This window comes from Stegodyphus dumicola, chromosome 11 (genome assembly GCF_044657685.1).
Source record: "Stegodyphus dumicola isolate Sdum_Otavi_A_Nest chromosome 11, ASM4465768v1".
Taxonomy (NCBI): domain Eukaryota; kingdom Metazoa; phylum Arthropoda; class Arachnida; order Araneae; family Eresidae; genus Stegodyphus; species Stegodyphus dumicola.
In genome coordinates this window covers 38,815,131-38,841,948 of record NC_140778.1, presented here as the reverse complement: position 1 = coordinate 38,841,948, position 26,818 = coordinate 38,815,131, and positions in this window count along the sequence as shown.

Here is a 26,818-nt window from a genome sequence, read left to right as displayed (position 1 = left end):
TCCTAATGACTAAGACAAATGCAAGACATTTCCATTAAAAATCCTCTCTTTCTTTTAATGTAAAAATGCTATACACTTTTCAGTGTTTCATTTTATTTTGAAGTAAGTGAACTGTCGTATTGCAAGCTGCAAGCTAAATTCGATTTTTTTAAGAATCGCCAGAATTTTATCGCGTTTTCCCCTAACAGAGATATGATAAATTTTAGGGATAAAATACGATAAAATTTTCCCTTCGAATGTGAAGGGACTACTTCACATTTAAATCTGCCACCTAATTGCTTTTTAGAGCCTATCTCGTCAGCTAATGAGACGAGAATTTCTTCTATTACTTCCTCAACCGTAATCTCCACTGAACTTTGATATTCTTTCGAAATCTCAGATCAGATTTTTCAGTTAAATATCCTCTTCGGTAAAAGCTGCTAATTTCAAATGTCTAATGTATAATCTTGAAACAATATCCAGATCACACTCTAGCCCACCAGGGGCCGAGCGGTAAAGTCGCTGAACACTATGGAAGTTCAGTCCAAGGTTCGAATCCAGCAAACGGGCTCGCTGCATGGGTGTTTTCATGGTTTTTCCTATCTGTAATGTGTATTCGAGCCAGTTTCCCTTAGAAAGTCCTCCACGAAGGTATCCCTGGAATAGGCACACCTGGACGAAGGCATTCATGGATGAGATTCAGTGCATTTTGTGACGAAAACTTTCTTTCTTTTTAGCTCGAAAGGGCTACTAGTCTTGAACAGAGATGGACAAAACCTCTGTTTTCTGGGATCGAATCAGAGCCGTTCTCTCTCTGAAATGAATCAGCTCTTTTTTATGTCTCATCTTTCACCAGTAATAACATTGATGAAAAAGATCGAGAAAAAGGGGTGAATCTGGAGCAGTTAGCGAGTATGGATCCAAGGACGGAAAGGATGGAATGAGCGGATCGGGACCAATTAACGAAGCTGGAGCGAAAAGAATCGCACGGGTCGTGGGATCTGAAAAATTGACTCATCAAATGCTAACTCTCTAAACTGATTTCTTTCATCTGTAGTTTTGAAGATTGCCTTTCTACACAGAACTAACAATAAAATGCTAGAATGAAAATTTTTCAAAACGTCGGGGATGATAATTATTCTTTTCTACCCTAATATGAGAACCGAACTTTTCTGTCACGTTTGCAATAAGATCTCCGCTCTTTTTTTCCCGAATCCGATTGCAAAACTATATATTCCTAACACTATTCCAACTACAGCTCTCCGTGAACGGTAAAAGAGTTACGTTTTCTAGAATCGGAATTAAATTCACAAAGTAAAGTAAATTGGTCCTTTGAATCCATTCCGGAGCGGATCAATCAATCCTAGCCTCGAACCTCAATTTTTCATCGAATCACTTTCGATGTCCGTATTACTTTCCAAATAAAAAGATGTTACAACATCGGTTAACCAAAAGGGAAAAAGCTTTTATCACATGAAAAGCGATTGAAAAAGTTATGTGTAAGAACAAATAAAATTGAAACTACAAAGCATATTGGTCTAGAAACCAAACGTCGTATAAAATAAACAATTCAGGCGTCAGAATTAGAGGAGTTGACATCGAGGAAAAAACGATTTCTTTTGAGCAACGTTAAAATCTGAACCATTCCAATTTTTTTTTAATCCCAAAGGGGAATTAATTCCGAAAAGGGCTATTAATTTCGTTTTAGGATTTTGTGTCGAAAACTTTAAAATGTCCGTTTCACTTTTCAAATTGTTGCCACCAAATAGTATCACCCTGTGTTACATTTAAAGAAATAAATAATGAAGAATCTGCATAAATGTATGTATGTTTCTCTCATTGTGATAAAACAGCGGTAACTACAGCCATCCAGTTTTGAATAATGTAATCCTCCACCAAACATGGGCATCCGGAAACCCTAATTTGGAATTTGTTTTATTACCGATTTCATATTTTGTAAAACGTTAACGAATTTTTTATTAACGATCTCAACAATTTCAAAGCAAGCAATGGCAACGCTGTATGAAAAAAAATTACATCCAGCGTGCGAGACTGTGTATCGGAAATTCTAAAAATATGCTCATTTTAAAAATTATTTTGCGATATTGCTGTTGAACTGTATTTTATGGTGATATTTAATAAATAAAGGTACAGCAGTTTTAACTCCTGATTGGTTCTGGGTGAGCATTGGTGTATTGCAATAACCCTCCCCAAGAGCATCCCAAGGATGTTCAGGAGGATTAAAGTCAGGATATTTGGCTGTCTAATCCATTTGGTGTATATCCTCGCTTTCCAGATAGTCATCAACTAGGTGGGCCCTATGTGGTAGTGCGTTGTCATCCATAAAAATGAACTCAAGGCACACAGCTCCCCTGAAAAGTCACACATTGTGCTCTAGGATCTCCTGTGTGTAACTCTGGGCGTTCATGGACCCAGTGTGAAACAAATGGAGCGGCTTGCGGGTATCATGAATGATCTCTACTGAGACCATCACTTCTCCACCACCACATTGCTCCCTTTCCATTATGTTGCTGGAATGGCATCGGATCCCAGGTTCTCTCCATATCAATAATCTCTGAGAATTGGGTTGTAGGCTGAATGTGGACTCATCCATGAAGAAAACATTAGCCTACTGAAACTGTGTTCAGTGTTGGTGTTGTATGCACCATTGTAAATGCTTTCTTTTGTGAGAGGGAGTGAGTCGAATGCAAATAGCGAACTTTCTAGCATATCGTCCTGTCTCATGGAGCCATATGTTCTCTTGAAACTGATGTACCTGTGGCAGTAGTGAGGTCACAAGACAGGTTGTATGGCTGTAGAGGTTCTCTGGCGCTTGGTTGAAGTACCAAATGCTGATCATCATTGGTCTTTCTGGCACTCGGGCAACCATGTCCCATTCTTCTGGACACTGTTTTTAAATTGTCCTCAAACTAGAGATGAAATTTTATGTTACATCTAGTTCTCTTGCAACCTGAATCTGGGACTGCCCTGCCTCAAGCATACCCACAATTCTCATCTCATACCAGCATCCAAACGATGATGTGTACTCATAAAAAAACAGCGAAAAACAAAAAGATTATTTAAGAAAGACAATAAAAATCGTTACTGTGTTGCAAAGCGGAAAGAGTTGAGCAGCTGGACGCAGATTTTTATATCTCCCGCTGAGGTAGCAACATGCACAGCAATACATAAACTCATCTCCCAGCACCACAGTGGCATTATATGGCAATAAACTGTCCAGGTTTTGTGTGGTATTTTAGGAGAAATGAGGGAAAATGTTTTCCATCTCTTAATTTTGTACACCAGTGTATTTACGTCTATTTTAGCTGAATTCGATGTGTTTTATTGTATGGACTTTTTTTTTATTGTTGCTTTCACCAAAAGTCTGTTGTATTGCAAATTCAATTCATTGAATTTTGAAGTAACTTTGCTGTATGATAAAGTCTTGACAAAACCATGGCATCAATTGGTAGCTGAGAAAATACTGAAATACGATTGTAAATTTCAAAATTTTAAAATTTAAACTTTTAAAAATACTTTCATAGCACAAACATAGTGCTGCTGTTTAGATATGTCCTGTCTTTACATTACTTTGTTTTTGTTCCCACGTTCTTCTTTTAACACTATTCCTAAGCACTCCTAAACACTGCCTGCTGTAGACACCGACTCTAAAAAGGGTTCCGTGAGCCAAAACATTTGAGAACCGCTGCTATAGGGGAGTTAGCACGACATCAACACCCTTCCAGGGATCTCTAGACCAGTGGTTCTTATCCTGTTTTGTTCCATGCACATCTTTCACCATTGTTAGAAGATCATCTCCCCTTCTTTCCAGAACATGAAAAATAACATATTTTTTTATGAATTAAACATATAAATGTATAGAAAATGTTGATAACAAAACTTAAAAGTAGTTTTTTTATGTTTATAATAAAAAACTAAATAGTTAATAGCCAAATAAAAGTCTGACCACATCCCCCTTGGTTGAGAACCCCCTGCCTTTAACATTAAAATCCTTACCTGTAGAAGAATGGGATTTGTTGCGACAAGTTTTTTTATGGTTAACAACCTCATTTAAAGGGTGAAGGTAACTAAAAACTAACTAACTAAAAACTAAAAACTAACTAACTTAACTAAAAAAGTGTTTAATAGGAAATATTTATAGATGTATTTATTTTTATAAAAATCAATAAAACTATGATTTTATAATTTTCTTTTCTGAAATACTTTATAACATTATTTTTTACTTGCTCATTTTTCTTGTTTGATTATAAAACCTAAAAATCTATTAAGTGCAAGGTTTCAGATCAATGTCATAATTTAAGCAAGTACTTTTACTACGACATGCAAAAATTATGTTGAAAGAAAGGTAAGACTTATAATCCAATATTATTCTTGTAGTATATGAAATCCCTAATTTCTGAAATACCAGAATCATTCACTTCTTCACATGTTGCAAAACTGCAATCTATTAAAATATTCATATAATGTTCTAACATCTCTAGTGAAACTAAATCTCACCTGTCCAAATGCTCTAGCATACAATCTGATGCACTAGGCTCAACATAGTATCTGAAATGTAAGAACAGTTCCTACTAATTTATATGAAGAACTAAGAATAATTTGTGACTCATTCGCTTATCTTGGAATGTGCTGAGCATATTGTTCAATAAAAGGACTTTATTAAAAAAATTCAGGCAAAGAATATTTTCATGAAATAATATAAATTTGATTTAAAGTTTTAATGAATGGATCTGGCAGAATCGGTCCTTAAGGACAAAATATTTTCCTTCTTAAATTTAGTGAATTTTGCAGGCATATGCTTGCATTCAGGTTGCCATGAGCTTTTTATCAGCTGCATTCAATGAATTCCAGTAAAAAAAGAATATGTTCATAAAAATACATGCTAGCTACATTCAGAAAATTTGTAAGAATGTGCTTAAATGTCTGAGTATAACAAAATGTTTGAATATTTTTGAATAATTTGAATGCTGTTAAGAAAGTAGTCACTGAATTGTTAACTTGGATTTCTAATAGCTTAATGTAGCTTTTTCAATAACCTGCACCAGAAATTTTCCTTTTCAACATAATATTAGAAATCGATGGTGCTACTTTGGTAGACGGTTACACAGATTTTTGTGTTTTTGTGTGTGTGTTTTTTTTTTTTTTTTTTTTTTTTCCGAGTGATCCGACTTATGATAAATCCATTGCTGGACAAGTTATTTATGGTAACCGATACTTTGTTGTCATTTTATTTAAAAAATAACGTGTTTTATTATGCATAAATTCCGTGTTTTAAATATTATTCATGGCTTCTAAGTATTACAAATCAATTTAATTTTGTATTTTTATTTGAAATAAAATTGTATTGTTTATGATATATTATATAATTTTATGTTGTGGATGATGTAATCAATGTCACCTTGCTTTAAAAATAATTGGTTTTAATATCTAAACATTATTTATGGCTGTTAAATATTAAAATGCAATTTAATTTTGCATTTTTTAAAAGACTGATTTTATCATGTATGATTATTTAAATAATTTTAATTCTATGCTTGATGTAATCAGCTTCCTGATTGGTTACAGAATATTTGTGCATTAACGAACTGTAATCAGTTCCCTGATTGGTTACTGAATATTTGTGCATTATCGCACCATTTTAAAATTTTATTATTCATTTCTTAGATTACATTTCATAGCGAACGGACATGTCCTTTTCAAAGATTAATGTGGTCATTGGTAAGTACCAAGACTTATTGGTATCGGAATAAAAAAATTGGCCTTTGAGACCTTATTTTGGCCAACCTGGCTTTCCTAATCAAAGATTTATCTATAAATTGTTACAAGGGTCAGAGGAAATCTATTTTAAATTTTTGGAGAAACCTCGCTAATTGCTTCTTCAGTAAAGTGCGAGAAATGTGGATCACAGATGAAGATCATTAAAAGAGCCGATTCTGAGGACGACCGTATATGTTATTGTGGTCAATAATTGCTGTAACGGTAAAAAAAAAAAAAAAAAAAAAAAAAAAAAAAAGGTATTAGACATTTCTTCTTTTTTACCGGCAGTAAACTTCTAATTGCTGTCATTTTAGCTCTAGTGTACTTATTTACTTTTTTAAAGTAATATTTCAATTCTTTTAAACGTTGGTATGATGGTTTTTAATTCGATATTCAATTTAAGTAATATTTTAATCCAGTTAAACGTTGGCGCAATGTTTTTATAGTGGTGCTTTTATTCTATTTTTTTATAAAAGTAATAATTTAACCTTACTTTAGTATTTTATACTCGTAGTAAATGTGTTTATTTACATTTGCCTGTCACTTAAAAAAGAACGTTTTCAAGAAAAATTAATCCATTATTTTTAACGATATTTATTTTTTTAAAGTTTTGAATACTTTACTATGCGTAAAATATGTAAAAACAACGTTTTTCAAGATGGCTGACGATTGTAAAAACCACGCCAACAATTACGCCAAAGTAAATTGCCAAAAATCCGTGCAACCGTCTACCAAAGTAGCACAAAATCAATATTGGTTAATTATAATTAAAAGTCAATATATCAAATATATGACCATGTAGCAAAATCAAGTCACAATTTCTCCATCATATAGAACATAAAACTGTGTTAAAAATTATTGAGAAATTAAACTATTCAATGACATCCTGAATTATTCAGAACTGATTTTAAAACTATTTCTATGATGCAGCTGAGAATTTTAAAGATGAACTTTCCTCAAAATTTAAATACAGTTTATCATCACAGAGCACCATTTCAGCTATTCAATCAATCTGTTCGGCCTTTTGTTCTTTAGGAAGGGGGAAAAACTAATTTTAATTTGAATAGTGCTTTGTGTAAACGCCTTTCATTGTTCTACTTACATATCTGACTTATCAAAGTAATTAAAAATAAATATATATTGTTTAGATTATTAATAAATTATCTATGCATATATATATTTTATTAAAATCTAATTTATTTTATGTTTAAATATTACACATCTGTTCATTATAAAACTTTATAAAATGTAATACATTGAAATTATAATACATTATAAAACTTAATTATTATGTGTATCAATGTACTTTAATCACAATACATTGAAATAATTAAAATGTTTTAAACAGGTAAGAAACCTGCTAAATAGCTTAAAATTTTAGGAATTCAGTGATTGCTGCTGTAAGGCAACTTCAATTACAGAATTATTTTTAAAAGGAAAAATAAGTAATCATGATGTAATTACAAATGTTAGGTGGTTAAAAAATTTGTTATCCTGGAAATAAACCGCTCTTAGTATACTATCAACTCATCACCTAGCAAATTGGTAATTAATCACTTAATGAGATAGCAAGTTTGCCTCAGTTATAAATTAAATTTTTAAGAGTTGCATGTTGTAATAGCATATTTTAATAAAAACTAGCAGACTAGAAGCAGTACATTTCAAAAACTTTAATAATTTGGATCAGCATATGATGAAAATTAAATTAATTTTATTATGCATGTTTAAAAAAACTTTAAAACCAAACTTTAAGCATTTTAATTCAGCATATAAACTACTACCAATTGCTTTAAAAAAAAAAAAACTACTACCAATTGCTTAAGCTAATAAAACTTCATAGCAAATTAAAAATGTATTAATTTGGAATTTTGAAAGGGCATAGTTTAATCAGACTAATTTTGTAATTGAAAAACTATCATGCATTTAAAAAAAAGGATATTATACTATCAGGAAGAGGAAGAAAAAAAAATTGGGAGAACCTGAAGATATATGAGAAATTTTTTAAAGTTCAGTTTTTAAAAATCAGTTTTTGCCATGCCATAAATAACAAATTTTTTTTTGTAATTATAGATGTATAAGTTGATTACATATTAAATACTTTTATGTATTGTTTGATATTTTGATTGTACTTTTAGTACTTCTTGATCAGTTTTGATTTTTGGAAAAGTTTTGGCGTTTTTCATTCTGGCATACAATTTTAACAGGAGGGAAAAAAAATAATCCAGAAGAACAATTGCAGTCCTGTATTTTGTAAAATGTTTCTAATCCATAATTTGTCTCCTTTCTCAGCAGCATTCACTAACTTCTAGACTTTATAAAAAAATAAGGATATTCCTTAAAACAGGTGAAAAGCAGAAAAGTCATATTATTAAGTCAAAATTAAGCTAGCATATTTTTGGAACACTTTGTATATACTAAATTGACTGCTCCAAGATGTGCATATTTTAGTATTTTAATACATATTATAGTTTTAAACTAAATTTTTTGCAGATAAATTTTCTTTCTATTCTACATATAAGAATATAAAACAAACAAAAAAAGAATCAGCTTCCAAAAACTATGATGTTTTCTGAAATTTTACTTCATTATCGGTAGGTAAATAATTTTTATTGAGAATTCTATATTTCGCTTTATGTTTTTCATTTCTACATATAACCCATTTTTTATATATTTTCTATTAAATTTTAACTGATATAGAAAATATGTCAAGGAATCATAAACTGATGTCTAATAAACACATTTAACAATACTAGGGGGTGTTATTTTAACTTAATAAGTGTCAATTATATAAATTCAGCCTTCTATAGATTTTTTTAGAAGTTAAAATATAAAATAAGAATGCATTAAGAAATATTAATAAATACAGAATTCATTCAGAAACTATAAACTAATATAAAAAATTAAATCACTTATGCACAGTCTACATTTTTTTAAATAAATGATTTGTATATTTTAAGGAATTTTTAGGACTTCTTTTTGGTTACCAATAAACAACCATCAAAATAAATCTTATGCTTAGTTTACATACTACTGTAGTTATCCCAACTTTATTTTACATTAGTTTCTTTAATTTGATATACCAGCTCTTAGTTTAAACCAATCTGTCATACAGTAAAATAAACATTAAATCAGTGTTAATTGTTTTTACACATTTAAGCGACAGTATACTAAGTAGAATCTGTTCATAGAATTCATGAAATGGGAATGATTACGTTTGGTAGCTAAAGTCTAGGAATAGATATTCATAAATGCACCAGAAAAATGAATTTTCATTCGTTTAATATTAAAAAACAAAATAGCTTACATCTGAATAGATATGAATTAGGAAAATTATATCACATGTGATAAAGTAGGATGTATAAACAATACACTTATATAAATAACAGGCATACAGAACATTCACGTGTATAGAAATCTATGGTGCTAAATAGCAACACAGAATACATGATACAAATCCAAAGCAGAATATTTTTTAATGTACGTATGTAATGGCAGCTTAATGGGAGAGGGAGAAAAGACATCCTTACAGATCCTTACAGCATTTACTACTACCAGGAGGACTTTGCATATTTACACTTCAAGTACCTAGCTGATACTTACCATTAGAACAGTAACTAATAAACCCATCCCAAAAAGAACAGGACGTGAAAATAACCAAAGAATCGGTACCAATTTTGTAAAGCCATAAAAAATGTCAAATCAATGTACAGAATATCAATAAAAAAAGACAACAGCTTGTAAACCTTTAGCATGAAATATAAAACTAGAAATAAAACATGTTGCAAATATGATTTTATACATACAAGTTATCTACATTGATAAATGCCCTCTAAAATGCTGAATGGTAATTTACATGATTTAGATTTATTCTTGTGTGATGTATGAAACTACGTCAGTAACACCTGTCATTTCATCTTCTTCGTTTTCGGGATTCCTTGCTCGTAACAAAGTATCGATCATAAATCCTCCATTAGGCTGTGGCACTGGTGTTGCTACATATGGATTTGAAATAAAAGGAGGGACTTGTTCAGGTGGAGCATAGTTAGGCTGATACGATGGCCGAGGTATCCTTTCTTCACTTGTATAGTATTGATGATTTTGATAATACTCGGGAGACCTCGGAGGAGCATAAGCATCAGGAAACTGAGAATACAGTCTGGGAGGTGTTCCAGGATCTCTTTGAACATGTGATCGGTTTGAATATGTGTTGGGTGATGGAGGGCAAGGGTAAGGTTCAGGAGGAACCCTTATTTCACCTTGATAACTGTCCACGGGTTGAGGTACCGGTATAGGAATTGCTTCTGGTTCTGCAGACGGATTACCATAAAAGTGCTTCTTTTTTCTGGCTTCTGAGTATGAATCTAATGATATAAAACCTCTTGGGCTGCTATTTTGTGAGTATGTATCTAAAGGTGTGATTTTTGATGGGCTGGAGTTGCTAGGATACGTTTCCACCAGGGATGGCTTCAATGGACTTGGTCGAGAGGAGTAGTCTTGGAAAGGAGCTAGTGAAGTATATGATGGAGGGAAACACTTTTCCTCAGGTGCAGTATATGAAAAACCAGGCAACTCTTTTGCTGGAGTATATTCAGCTTCTCTTTCATAAATAGCCGATTTGCTAGGATGTGGATTAGGCACACATGTGGTAGGAATTCTCTCTAATGGTACTTCATCATCACTATCATCTCCTTCATCTATGTTACTGAATGGTTCCATAATTGTGCTTGTGAAAGGCTTGCGCTCAGGAATAGGTTGAATAACTGCCGGCGTTTTATTAATACTAAATGTCTAAGAAACTGAGAGATTTGGTTGAGAAATATTTGAAGGACCTGGGGCTTTTGCAGCTAATGGTGAGCTTTCTTTTTCTTTTGGAACTTCTTTATTACTTTCTTCTTCAGGTGTTGTACCATTCCCACTCTTTGGTGATTTATCATAAGGAATAACACAGGGCACCATTTTTGTAGCTTCCTTTTTAACTGTCCTGAGAGGAGCTTTATCTCGAACTGTAACAACAGTGACTGTTTCTCTAATTGGTTCACGGGACAATACATTTGGAGCAATGTCTCTTTTCAATAACATTTCTGGTTCAACTGATTTTGCAGAAACTTCTTTAGCAGATTCTTTTTCAGTTGGACATTTATCTTTCACAACTTGTTTAGTACTGTTCTCATCGTCATCTTCAGCAGAGTCTTGTTTGTCATCTTCTGATGAACTTTCCTCCTCTTCATTCTCATCTGAGACGATTTTGTTCTCCCGCTTCCTCGGTGCAGATTCTCGAGAAGTGGATTCATCATCATCTTCACTACTAATGGCTTTCTTATTTATGTTGAGTTTTATTCGATTCCCTTCACAGCTTTTATTGACTTTCCACTGATCTTCTAATTCTTGACTGCTTTCACTTTCTTCGCTGGAACTCATGCTCTTTTCAGATTCAGAATCGGAGCTGACCCATTTACGAACCTTTGGTTTTTTCTTTGGCTTTGTTTCTTTGAATGATGCTTCACTCTCTTCAGAAGATGCTGTTTTTCTTCGCTTTGGAGTTCTATAATGATAATAATGAAATTAATATATATATGCCTTTCTACATTTTTGAAATTTAAACATAAACATTAACACATAGTTTTAATATATATTTACTGTCCAATAAGTTTTAAAATGTATATTAACCACTTGCGCTACGATTAAACTTCACCGTTGCAGTGCCGTGTGCTACACTATAACAAGCGGTAAAGTGTTTCATTTACGCCGCCCGCGTCTGCGAGTGCAATCCAGAGCTGTAACTCGAGAAATAAACTGTTTGAAATTAATCATGTCTTGACTATTTAATAACTTTTGACGAATAGTAATGTATTTCACAGAGAAAATCTTTTTAATTAACAACGAACTTATTTAATGTAAATGAATATTCAAATAATAAATGATGTTCATACATTTTAAGTCGGCACTGTAAAGTTAAAATCTCTTACATAGTATTTTAATTTCTAGAAATTCTATATCATTTTTCCAGGTCTTCCATTAAAGTGTCAACTGAACTTCGTTGTCCAAACTGCTAAATTTCATCTCCAAATCTGTCTAATGCAAATCCATATGTTCCAAAGGCTTATTATATGCAATGGCCACCTTAACAAGGTTAAATACCCTTTCTGTTCTTTTATTTTTACACCTATATTACAATACTTGTCCCCTTTCCAATAGGTTGATTTCGTATTATATGTATAAGGAATAGTTTCAAGAATAAGAATATATTGAAATGGCATCATTCTTATTAAAATTTTTTACTTTTCTATTTACTTTTTAATATCAGAAGCATTTTTAATTTTGCTAGTTCCTGTGAAAGCTTTTTTATGAAAAAATTATAAACCATACAATATCTCTTTTTAAAACTGAACACTTTCTGCTCTTTATTAGTATTTCCTCTTTTTATGCAATTCAAAAGATTTTTCTTTTGACATTATGATACTGCTTAGTTCTGTGATTTGACATCTGATTTGAGCATTTTAATTTTACCATTTATTTACTTACAAGTCAAATGAGGAGAATTACACTATTTTTAGCAATATACAACATAAAAGATATAAAAATAGATGTGCTAATTTTACTGTATTATGAATTTCAAAGATGTCAGCTAAAATTATTAATTTTGATTGTTCTTTTTATTTAAACAATGTACTTTCTAGTTTTACATTATGTCAAATCAAAATCTTTTAAAATCTAATGTTAGTAAGAGGAGAAATACATGAGTAAATATGGTAGAACTCACTTTTTGGGTTTAGGTTCTTGCCATTCTTCCTCTCCCTCGTCTGATGATAATTCTCTATAACTAATATTCTTTTGTGCAGCTCGTCGAGTAACAGGCCTATATGTGTCACTTCCTTCCTCATCCCAATCTTTATCTAAAACAGAAGATTAAGAAAGCATTAAAAAAATAACAAATTATAAACATTTCAATTTATTCTCAGATGTCACAAAATAATATATTTAAGTGAATAGATTATAAGTTTACACAGCAGTGCTTGGTATAGTAAGTAATTAATGACAGGACTTAATTGTAGATAATATGGAACTGCTTATAAAATTGGATATTTGTGTAAATATGGCAAAATTTAATTCATAAATTAGACTCACCAAAATAAAATAAAAGTATATTTCACTGTATTACATTTAAAGTAATGCAAAAATATACTGAACATTATAATGTACTCTCTATCCCTCTAGTAATTTAGAAAGTAACATATTCTGACAATTCATCCTAACGCAAAGATGATGATTGGTGGGGGATGCAGTTTCTGTACTGTTCTTTATAATTTATTGCTCTAAGTAATGGTAGGAGTAAAAATTATTCTTTTTCCAAGAAAGCAGTAAAATATGGGATGGATATTATTACATTTTATGAAATAAATCTTATGTTTTCCAATCATTTATAATTCATAAAGTGCATTTACTTTATATTAAAAACTTTTACTTGAGGAATAATTTAAAATGTGTTTAACAAAACAAACAAAAAACAAATTAAATAAAAAAAATTAAAATAAAAATAAAAAATCCCACTTTTATAAAAGCAGAAAAGTTCTCAGCCTGACCCAGAGATGGTGCTCCAAACAGCAAAAATTTTTTTCCTGCCTGGATGCAGGTGTCATTAGTTCGAAAGACAAGTTTCAACATGCTTTCTCAAGTAGTTTTTCTACAAGAATTTTCGTAGTAGACGTCTTGCATGCTATTTGTTAAAATGGATAAACTTGAATATTATGCAGCCATAAAATTCTTTGTTTTGGATGGACTAAGCCTTAAGGAAATTCATCCGAAGTTGAAAAAAAGTTTATGAGGGCTCTGCTCCTGCCATGTCAACCATTAAAAATTGGGCAGCTGAATTTAAATGTGATCGACCATCCCTCCAAGATGACCCACGTGAAGGACAGCCAAAACCCGCAACCACACCAGAAACCATAAGAAAAAATGTGTATGATATTGTGTTGGACGATAGGCAAGTGAAGGTGTGTGAGATAGCTGCAGATGCTGAAGCTCTGGGGATATCAGATTTGCAAGATCTGAAAAAGTAGCTTTAGTTTAACTTCCCCTTCCACATTTTAACGAAGCAGCATTTAATATCTCAAACATTTTATACAAATAATGTAACTAAAACAAAAAAATTATTACCACTCAAAAAAATCATAACATTGAAAATCTTTTAATCTTTTTATCACAGGAAATACAAATAATTTTTATGGATAGAATATTGTTCAAGATATAAATAGAATAAAAGAATGAATATTATGGCTTGTTTAAATTTATTTTTTATATTTAAAATCTTTATTCAACTAATATATTTAAAAAAAGTAATGAAAGATAGTGAGTGTTCTTGTATATTTATCAATACACTTATTTCACTGTGGAATATAAGCGAATCATAAAATAAGTTCACCTTATCGAGGAAATTTCTAAGAAAGGTATTTTGATAAATGCAGTTGGCATACTACACATTAAAAGCAGAAAGTAATAGTTTCACTGTAGCATTAGTGATTAGCTGTTATCAGCTTTTAGAGGATAAATTCAGGTTTTTATGTGCTACTCTCTAGGAGGTATTAGAACAAGCAAAAAAAATTCAAACAAGTAAACATTTAGAAAGTGTTTTAAACGTTTCAAAGTTTTAAAATGTAGAAGAACGCTTGAGGCACGTTAAGGCCGCCCTGTGGAAGTCTCACTTGAACGCGCTAGACACATTACGGACGACGGAGAAGTTAAAGCTTTTTTTTTTTAATAAATATTAATCTTTTTAATAAAACCTCTAATTAACGGCTTTTGAATCATCTAGAATGAAATACTAGACAGAGTAGAATTACATGTAAGAAAATTCCATGAAAGCAAAAGACACTACCTTAAAAGAATTTGATGGATAATACTGGTTTGACAAAAGTTGGGTTGGCAAAAGAACTGGATATTTCTGTGACAACACTAAAAACGGTTGTTTATAACAGGAAAAAAGTTGAAGATCAGAAATTTGTGGACAGTCTGCTTCAAAGTACAAAAGAGCAGAATAATGATATTGACAGCAATGATCATTATTAAGGCAGAACATTCAATTCAATTTAATAAACACTTTATCTTTCATCAAACATTAAAATTATAAACTTAACATGAACATTTCAATGATAGTCTGTTAATCTTTTCTACTATCTCAGTTCTCTGGTTGTTAAGATTGTATTACAACCATGAACATTGAGACCAAATATCTCGTACTAACCTGAACTATCTCTTCCTCGTCTTCTTCTTCTCACTTTTCTTCTTGCCTTCCCTCTTGTTCTAACTATTCTCCATTCACCAGAGACTCCACTCTCTGGGTCTGATTCATTACTTGATGGAGGTGGAGTATGTTCAGAATCAGTGCTTTTAATCATAAAAAGAATTACAATTATATACTGAAAAAACTGGATGTAAAACAAAAAGCCTTAACAATATCAAAATAATTCTCATATATTACGTCTTAGTATTACAATATGCAATGAAAAGTTTCTCTGCCTTCAGTTGGTGCAAACGTATTTAAAAGTTCCTAATGTATTTCCTGATGATGGTCATAAATCCTTTATTGATTTAATAGAGAAAAACATTAACTATTCAAAAACTGAGTTAACTTTTACTTAAATTCATTTAAAAGTAAATTCTAGATACAGTGCAGCACAATCTATACGACTCTCATTTATACATCTTTTACATTTATGTGCCATTTCTTCTTAGCCCTATTTATTTTAATAGTAAAATATTTCTTTTACACATCACATACACATTGTTATATGTCACGTTTGTTTGACTTAGTGCACTAGTTTTACATTATGTAGTCCAAACCTTTTCAAGTATTTTTCTCAGAAATGGGAATAGAAGAAGGAAACAAAGGCATGAGATTTCACAGTCTGGTGTAAAGTTGAAAAACCAGTTCATAAATAAAGGGAATACTTGGAAGGAAAACTTTTTCCCTTTAGAACAGAAAGCTGTGTTAAGTGTAATAGACAGAATAGAATAGCCTGATAAAAAATGTCATGAAAGCAAAAGGCACTATCATTAAAAGATAAAGTTAAAATATTAAAACAATTTGATAACACTGGTTTGAGAAAAGTTGAGTTAGCAAAGAAACTGGATATGCTTGTGACAACACTAAAAATTTATACATCTTTTACATGGTATCGCTTATGGTAGAAAAAATGTTGAAGAAAGAACCAGAAATTTGTGGACAATCCGCTTCAAAGATATTGCCCGTATGAGATGGAAAGTTTCCCAAGGTCAAAAGCCTAAAAAATTTATAAAAATGCATAAGTGAATAATAGGATTAATAAATTTTTGGAATTATATATTTATTATGGATTTTGATACTTGCACTTGATATACATATGCTCTCAGAATTTAAATGATATTGTAGATTAGTTCACAGCAATTATTAATCATTTATTTGTTTGCATTAAATTTCATTTAAATTTAATTCACTTTAAATTTCCTTTTTACGAATAGAGAATGTTTGTTAAATTCAAATATACAAGGTATGCATATTATATAATTTTCAAAATTTTTTGTGGGGAAAATTTAAATAAATAAGAGCATAAAATAAAATATTATATTTAATGCATATAATAATAGAAATAAATTATAAAACACGAATATAGATCAAATTAGAATAAAAAACTTAGAAAGTTGCAGACAGTGGAAAAAACGCATGGGATTCGAACTCACGACCCCATATGTTAAACCTGGTCACCGTCAACTTTACCACAAAGCAAGCATCACACGGTCTATCAGCTTACACGCAGACCGAACGAAAGACAGACTCATAGAATCTTCCCTCTATTGTGAGTAGAGTTATATATCAGAATACCTTTTCATTGTTACATATTCAAAGAATCCTTTTAATAACGTTCGGAACAATGAATTTACTAATAATTGTTTTAGGGTTTGTTGAATTAAAACAATGTTATAAACCATAATCATGCATAACAATGCTTATAAACCATATAAGCATAACAATGCTTATAAACCATAATCATTAGAGATATCAAATCTAGTGGTGCTAAAATCTTACGTGTGGAGCTTATTTGCTTGTTATTTTTAATGCTGAAATCGCATTCGAGCCATTTTTAGAAATGGAGTTCTTTTTTTTTTTGACAGTATTGTGTTACGTTTTTATACCAACACCCTTTATCGACAGCCTATTGAGCATACTTATTTGTTTTGCGACTGCCTTTCTTTTGTTTTCTCGAAGAGAAGAGAGAATTCGGGAAAATAATGATGAAAACTCTATTAACCGTAATAAACACAAGTTTAATGGAGGAAACAAGGTACGTAATTTAGATTTCCTTGATTCATATGCTGATATTAATGAATTTAATGATGATTCGTTTGATGTGGACATAGACAGTGACACCGATCTCCTCGAAGTTAATAACGAAGCTTTTGATGCATATTGATAGTGATACTGACCACACCGGCCATTTTGCCAAAGATTTCGATAATAATTCTTATGATGTGCACAATATCAGCGATTAAAAGCAATTTAATTACCTCCAACATGAAACAGAAAAGGATTTTGATTTTCCAAAACCTGATAACTCAGGTAATCAAATAGGCACGAATAGCAGTATAACCATCTTGAACCAGGAAGAATTCAGTTTGAATACCTCTATTGAAACATTGGATGCTGAATGCATTGTATGGCATAACGATCTTGGAGCACAAAGAGACATCGATTCTGGTAATCTCCTTAACACAAATAATGAACCAAAAATGAATGGCAAACTGGATCAAATAGACAGAACAGAACTGAAACCAACTGAAGATTCTGAAGAACAGGTCGTTGATCTCGTCGTTGATACCGTCCCTGTTATCTGCTTTGATGATGAGTACACTCAACATCCTTCTTCGAATCATAGCAAGAATTTCAAAATTTCAAACATAAGGAAAACATTACTGAAATATTTCTGTTTTAAAAAATTAAAAATAAACAAAGGACTTAAAACATATTATATAGATCTGAGATAAGTTTACACAATTTCAGTTTGTATTCGTGATAACTTTGTTTGCCATGACACCAATCTCGACTGACCAGTACTTGCCTAAAAATTGGACATTGACTGACCAGTGACTGACTAAATGACAATCTCATTGACTAAAAGTAGGACATTGTCTGACCAGTCCTGACTAAAGATTAGACATTTTCTGACCAGTCACTAACTGACGATCACATTGACTGACCAGGGCCTGCCTAAAAATTGGACATTGACTGAGTATGTGACGGTCTCCTTGATTGCCCGTTGACTGACTAAAAATTGGACATTGTCTGACCAGTGACTTACTAAAGGACAATCTCGTTGAGTGGCTAAAAGTAGGACATTGTCTGACCAGTGACTTACTAAATGACAATCTCATTGAGTGACTAAAAGTAGGACATTGTCTGACCAGTGACTGACTAACTGACTATCTCATTGACAGACCGGAGACTGACTAAATTTGGACATTGACTTAGCAGTGACTGAGTGACGATCTCATTGACTAAGCACTGACAGACTAAAATTTGGACATTCACTGAACAGGAACTGAGAAAGTAAAGATCTTGCCTGACCAGTGACTGAATAAAAATTGGACATTGACTGACTAAGTGACGATCTGATTGGCAGCCTAGTGACGGAGTGACGATCTGATTAACTGACCAGTGACAAAATAAAAATTGGACATTCATTGAAAATCGACTGAGAAAGTGAAGATCAGTTTGCCTGACCAGTGACTGAATAAATTGAACATTGACTGACCAATGACTGACTAAGTAACGTCCTTATTGACTGAGCATTGCATTTGGACGGAAGAAATTGCCTTTTTCGATAAGAGAGAGGAAAGATGTTTTCAGTCCAATCGATTGCGCTACAGCTGAAATGAAAACAGAAAATCATTTTAAAATTCTTTTCTAGAGCTACACTTGAGAACTGCAAAATTTAAATGAAATTATATGGTAACCTGAAATTAAAATATTATTTGCAGTTAAATGCCGTTCCTAAATTTTTTTTCTTGTGCTCTTAAATTAATTTACTAGTTTACACACCATATTCAGTTATGATTTACCAATATGGTCTATTTTAACTATAACTTCTCATTGAATTAAGTTAAGCTGTAGCTATTATTGAAATTTTTTTAGGCATATTTTCCCTTGTTGTCTGTGCTCCCAATTCGAAGTGACTGTCAGCTACTTCCCTTTTATTTTTCCTATGTGATTTGTCGGCTTTTCGTATAAAAAAACCTCCAGATTATCATTAAAACACGAATAAGGATGTTATTTTGTATTTTAGATTTCTTTTTCTCTCTGACCTTCATGTCAAAACTTACTAGAAATAATAAATGAGAATATATTACTTTCTTTTCAAAGGAAATATTTTCAATATGTGTCCCATAGCAATATGCCCTGTGTTTAAGAATGCTACGAGTTTTACCCTGTTTGATTCCCCGCCAACGTGCTGGCTGCATGGTTGGCTTCTGCAGGTTTCCTTATATCGATGTACATTAGGCGATTTCCCAAAGAACGTTCTCCGCTAAGCCATCTCTCGCGCCAGGCAGGTAAGCCTCCTTTTCTTTGTCCTTTTCAAATAACCTAACTTTTACTCAAACAAATCAGTCATGACATGAAATTTGGAAGAAATTTATTTAAATAACTTTTATAAAAATGTCTCGATTCGATATATACTGAAAGTTAAAGAATTTACACCCCACGGATACACCCAAAACAAATATTAAACTGAAAGCTTTCAGACTTTGTATTGCGCCCAAAGGGATCATTTTTTCATTTGCAGACATAAACGTTTGAACAGAATTCGGGCTAATGTCCGTCTGGATTAAAAATATTTAAAAACATCGTATTTTATAAATTACAAAAAAAAGTACAAATGCACATTAATCCATAGGAGACACATCAGGAGATTTGGTGGATATGCATCTAGAGGATATAGTTCAATTGCGGTTTCATATCTCACTTTTTTCAAAACATAAAGCAGTAGATTTAGACGTATGGTTTGTAGCCTTATCCTGATGGAACTTAATACAGTCAAGATTGTTTGGATAAAGAGATGGAATTTCGTCTTTTAATATAGGTGTTTAAAGTTATTTCTGATTGTAATCCGAATTGATTTTGATACTTTTTTCTACTTTCCTTATTTTAAGTTTCCCCTTATAAAACAATCCAGTAACAAAAATAAAACCTAAAAAAAATTTTCTTTTTCTCTGAACCAATATATTAAGTCTTTTGCTCTTCTTTTTCGGCAGTAAATTCATGTTTATCTCTTGAAATCGTTACACGTATGCCCAAACTTCATGAGTTGTAACTACACTGAAGTGCCACTAAATTAGGGATAGACATGGCTATGCAAATTGAATAGCGCTGCACCGCATCTGGGCTTACGTGAGGAAGTTGTGGTAAATGCACATACAGCTAGCACTATGCTTTTCGATAATCAGTTGTTTCATATACCAGTATAGGTAAAATTTCAATATCGGGCAGATAGTAATCTCTCGTCGCATGGGCCGTACAATTTCTAAAATCCTCAGCGGGATAGGATTTTAACGGTCGACAGTGTCAAGAGCATACCGAGAATACACGGATGGTGGGAAAAAGAAGTAGCGACTCTGCAAAGCGCAAAGCACATTTAACTTAGAACAATCGTGCTGTGAGACGTCTCAGCCGTATTGTACATGGTCAATGAAGCCAAATATTAGCTCAAATTACTACCTAGCTAAAGCAGGCGACAGTCGTACAGTCAGTAAAAAGATCGTGTATCGCTCCCTTCACCATATGGGCTTCGGAAGCCGTACACACACGAGGGTACCTTTTTCTAAATACATGCCATCGAGTTGCCATTCTTACCTGGGCAAGAGAATATAGAGAATAGACACTAATGGACATGAAATGTGTAGGAGTGATGAGTCTCGATCCCTCTAATTAATACCAATGGGAGGCTCAGAATATGGCGAGAGAATCATGAATGTATGAATCCGGTGTGACAGATTGGAACTGTACAAGGCCGTGGAGGCTTAATCATGGTCTGGGATGCTTTCTTCTGGTTGTGTTTGGGATCTTTAGTACTTGTTCTTACCTCCCTCAATATGATTCTGTACGTGGAGTTGATGAGCTATCATCTCCATCCATTTATGTCCCTGTCATTCACACGGAAAGGAAGTATCTCAGAAAGATAACTGCGCCTCTCACAGGTTACGGTTGGCTACTGGTTGGTTGGATGGAAGAGCATTCCTCTGACTTCTCTGTCATAGATTGGTTACTTGAAACCCTGACTTGAATTCTACTGAGCATCTTTCCAAATTAATATATCTTATTATTGAGGAATGTAGAGAATTGAAGTGTTATGTTCTATTCACTCGTTTTGCATGTTCAGAATGTCTCTTATGATGGTCGTATGAAATGTCGTCGCCTGTTATGATGTCAAAATGTCGTCTGTTGTGATGGTTTCGTATCTAAGCATATGATTCAACTCATTATTTATAAGCCTTCCTAGCGCTAAATACGTTCCCTCTAATAACATATAGGTCATAGTTCAAACGTCTTCGCTTATTTAAGAGGTACAATACCCTGAAATCGTTACCTATCTGTATCTGTCCTTAGTGGGTATCATATAAAAGTCAAAAATAAATCCCAATGTTGGAACAAACCTTTTCACTTGAAGTTCGGAATCACATCCAATGTGGCAATATGTAACAGTGGGATAACTTCTGTAAAATAGCGATATAAAATATCTGAAGCGTAACTTTCACATCGTAAAAGCAAATTAGCACATCTGTAGCATAAAAACGTTGGCTTAACTTTATCCTCGTTAGTGCTACGGCTGTAGCGTCCTCCTTGCTCCGTGTCTTGAAGCTAATGGAATATCGTGGCCGTAGTTGTTGAGGCATGTAACATAAGTGAGCGGAGCATAGTTGCACAGACCAGTTGTTGAAATTTTTAACTCATGATACACATCAATGTGCTGCCCCAAGGTTTCGCAAAGTCCATATCGATTTATCAGCAATAATTAAGTAAATGTAATAAAGAGAAAATGATGAAAAGTAGAAAAAACACTATGTACACTAAATACATCGATCACCAAAACTCATTTTGGTGTATCGTTCTCGCTAATTATATAACGTAAGTTCATGTTCCGCTAACCAGCTGATTTTATCTTAACGAGGTGACTATTAAAGAATTAAAAATATTTTTATATATTTTTGAATTGTGTATATATTTAGCTTCATTTTTACCCAGTCAAAGGTAGATGAAACTCTTTCCATCAAAGTGGCAGGTAAACATGATTCTCTGTGCATTGCACCAATAAATCCAAGACAAATTCATGTTTTGAAAGTACTTTCTGTATAAAAAATATTTTCCCAGAGTATTCAAGTATTTTCGTTTTAATACTAATAATCTCTGGTTTTATATATATATATATATATGTACATATAAGTATTACGTTTATGCTTTGTATTGCAAAATCCCCCAAAAAAGAAACATTTATTTGAATATGTATGGCAGCGGCAGTTTAGCGTTGGTTCGTTTTCCACTATTCCGCTTCCACTTTTATCCCAAAAAATAGCAAAAATCAGAGATGTTAATTAAAAGTTATTAAAACGCTAATTTTCGCCCTCGTTTTTCCGAATGGCAACAGTGCTGATATCATCAACAATGGCGACAGGGATACAACAGCAATAATGGTTGCGTGGCATTATTGCTGATGTAATGAGAGAGAATTACCGATTTTATGCGATTTTATAAAAAAAAAATGAATAAAACAAAAATAAAAAAATAAAATTTAAAAGTCATTCGAATTTTGGAAACCTCGTTTCGAGGTGCACTGGCTCTTGTCTAGATGCACCTATGTAGCAAATTCGTAGGCCTGGGTCTATCAGCTTACACGCAGACCGAACGAAAGACAGACTCATAGAATCTTCCCTCTATTGTGAGTAGAGTTATATATCAGAATACCTTTCATTGTTACATATTCAAAGAATCCTTTTAATAACGTTCGGAACAATGAATTTACCAATAATTGTTTTAGGGTTTGTTGAATTAAAACAAAGTTAATGTATACATTTTTAACAATGCTTATAAACCATAATCATTAGAGATATCAAATGTAGTGGTGCTAAAATCTTACGTGTGGAGCTTATTTGCTTGTTATTTTTAATGCTGAAATTGCATTCGAATCATTTTTAGAAATGGAGTTCTTTTTTTTGACAGTATTGTGTTACGTTTTTATACCAACACCCTTTATCGACAGCCTATTGGGCATACTTATTTGTTTTGCGACTGCCTTCCTTTTGTTTTCTCGAAGAGACGAGAGAATTCGGGAAAATAATGATGAAAACTCTATTAACCGTAATGCACACAAGTTTAATGCCGGAAACAAGGTACGTAATTTAGATTTCCTTGATTCATATGCTGATATTAATGAATTTAATGATGATTCGTTTGATGTGGACATAGACAGTGACATCGATCTCCTCGAAGTTAATAACGAAGCTTTTGATAATAACCATCTTAAATTGCATATTGATAGCGATACTGACCACATCGGCCATTTTGCCAAAGATTTCGATAATAATTCTTATGATGTGCACAATATCAGCGATGAAAAGCAATTTAATTACCTCCAACATGAAACAGAAAAGGATTTTGATTTTCCAAAACCTGATAACTCAGGTAATCAAATAGGCACGAATAGCAGTATAACCATCTTGAACCAGTAAGAATTCAGTTTGAATACCTCTATTGAATCATTGGATGCTGAATGCATTGTATCGCTAAACGATCATGGAGCACAAAGAGACATCGATTCTGGTAATCTCCTTAACACAAATAATGAACCAAAAATGAATGACAAACTGGATCAAGTTGACAGAACAGAACTGAAACCAACTGAAGATTCTGAAGAACAGCTCGTTGATCTCGTCGTTGGTACCGTCCCTGTTATCTGCTTTGATGACGAGAACACTCAACATCCTTCTTCGAATCATAGCAAGCATTTCAAAATTTCAAACATAAGGAAAACATTACTGAAATATTTCTGCTTTAAAAAATTAAAAATAAACAAAGGACTTAAAACATATTATATAGATCTGAGATAAGTTTACACAATTTCAGTTTGTATTCGTGATAACTTTGTTTGCCATGACCCTAATCTCGACTGACCAGTACTTGCCTAAAAATTGGACATTGACTGACCAGTGACTGACTAAATGACAATCTTATTGACTAAAAGTAGGACATTGTCTGACCAGTGAGTGACTAGAAATTAGACATTTTTTGACCAGTCACTAACTGACGATAACATTGACTGACCAGGGCCTGCCTAAAAATTGGACATTGACTGACTATGTGACGGTCTCCTTGATTGCCCGTTGACTGACTAAAAATTGGACATTGTCTGACCAGTGACTTACTAAATGACAGTCTCATTGAGTGACTAAAAGTAGGACATTGTCTGACCAGTGACTGACTAACTGACTATCTCATTGACAGACCGGAGACTGACTAAATTTGGACATTCACTGAACAGGAACTGAGAAAGTGAAGATCTTGCGTGACCAGTGACAGAATAAAAATTGGACATTGACTGACTAAGTGACGATCTCATTGACAGCCTAGTGACTGAGTGACGATCTGTTTAACTGACCAGTGACAGAATAAAAGTTGGACATTCACTGAAAATCGACTGAGAAAGTGAAGATCTCTTTGCCTGACCAGTGACTGAATAAAAATTGAACATTGACTGACCAATGACTGACTAAGTGACGTCCTTATTGACTGAGCATTGTATTTGGACGGAAGAAATTGCCTTTTCGATAAGAGAGAGGAAAGATGTTTTCAGTCCAATCGATTGCGCTACAGCTGAAATGGAAACAGAAAATCATTTTAAAATTCTTTTCTAGAGCTACATTTGAGAACTGCAAAATTTAGATGAATTTATATGGTAACCTGAAATTAAAATATTATTTGCAGTTAAATGCCGTTGCTAATTTTTTTTCTTGTGCTCTTAAATTAATTTACTAGTTTACACACCATATTCAGTTATGATTTACCAATATGTTCTATTTTAACTATAACTTCTCATTGAATTAAGTTAAGCTGTAGCTATTATTGAAATTTTTTTAGGCATATTTTCCTTTGTTGTCTGTGCTCCCAATTCGAAGCGACAGTCAGCTACTTCCTTTCTGTTTTTCCTATGTGATTTGTCGGCATTTCGTATAAAAAAACCTCCAGATTATCATTAAAACACGAATAAGGATGTTATTTTGTATTTTAGATTTTTTTCTCTCTCTGGCCTTCATGTCAAAACTTACTAGAAATAATAAATGAGAATATATTGCTTTCTTTTCAAACGAAGTATTTTCAATATGTGTCGCATAGCAATATGCCCTGTGTTTAAGAATGCTAAGAGTTTTACCCTGTTTGATTCCCCGCCAACGTGCTTGCTGCATGGTTGGCTTCTGCAGGTTTCCTTATCTCGATGTATAATAGGCGATTTCCCATAGAACGTTCTCCGCTAAGCCAATCCTCGCGCCAGGCAGGTAACCATCCTTTTCTTTGTCCTTTACAAATAACCTAACTTTTACTCAAACAAATCAGTCATGACATGAAATTTGGAAGAAATTAATTTAAATAACTTTTATAATAATGTCTCGATTGGATATATACTGGAAGTTAAAGGATTTACACCCCACGGATACACCCAAAACAAATATTAAACTGAAAGCTTTCAGACTTTGTATTGCGCCCAATGGGATCATTTTTTCATTTGCAGACATAAACGTTTGGACAGAATTCGGGCTAATCTCCCTCTGGGTTAAAAATATTTAAAAACAGCGTAATTTATAAATTAGAAAATGAACCTTTCATATATTTTCATATATTTGAATAAATATTTATGAGGCATTATTAATAAAAATGAGAATAAAGGAAACCCTATGAATAATCTTGAAACGTTTAGTCTGAAATTTAAAATTCAACGTAACTATCGCAAATGACTGAGTGCAGGGGGTGTTCATGTAAAATCAAAATGAAAATACTTTCTGAGCAAAATAAATTAAATTTCAAAACAATTTTTTAATAAATTTTAAATTTTATTTACTAAATACTTATCAAAACATACATAAACGGCACTAATAACGACACAAACAAAAAATTTCAGTTAATATTATTTTTTCTGAGCGAAATCTATAGGAAATTTCTGTTGGTTACACTTTGCAATCCAAACTTATTGAGAGTGTAGGGATTTATATTTATTTTAATTAATAATTAAAATTTTATTTTAACTTCCCTATAAGCCTCCATTCCCCTCATTATCAGTGCCAGAATAGTTAAATGTTGTAGCGCGCGTGAACGAATGCAAATTTTCTATTTGGGAGGAAGTAGTTAAAAGCCGAGTTTCGGTAGGGAAGAGAAAGAGTTAGGCTCTAGCTGCTGTCTCTGCCGTGGGTACGTTTGCTTATTGCTGGTTCAAGTGGCTTAATTGCATTGCTTTGCTGCCACTAGTTTAGAAGGGGGTCTAGTCACGGGATCTCGCTGAGCCCTGTAGACTATTTATATCGCTTGTTAATATCGTCAAATTTTAGTTTCTTTACCTGACTTTCAGTTACCGTCCAAGTAGAGGAAGTTTGTTAGCGTCGAGTTGACACATTGCAAATTTAAAGAGTTAATAAAGGGTTTGAAGCATTTCTTCTGTGTAGTTTCCTGCTACTTCAGTGTACAGATAGAAGTTAACCTAATCTGGACTCTACAGCTAAGTATTAAATTTCCACTCTGACCTTTATTTCAAATGATTCTGTTAACTTATAAGGTATTTACTTCCAGCATATGCCTTCGTGGTGTAACGGTAATGCTTGGTAATAACTGATAATACTTAACGCGTATTCGAGAAGTCTAGGCGGTTGGAATCCCGGCGAGGGCACTAAACATTTTTCATGTACTCCTGCTTACGAAAAAAAAAAAAAAAAAGTTTATATCTATAGCGGCGCCCGAACTAAAAGGTGGTTGACAATAATTCGTAACCACCAGGATTTA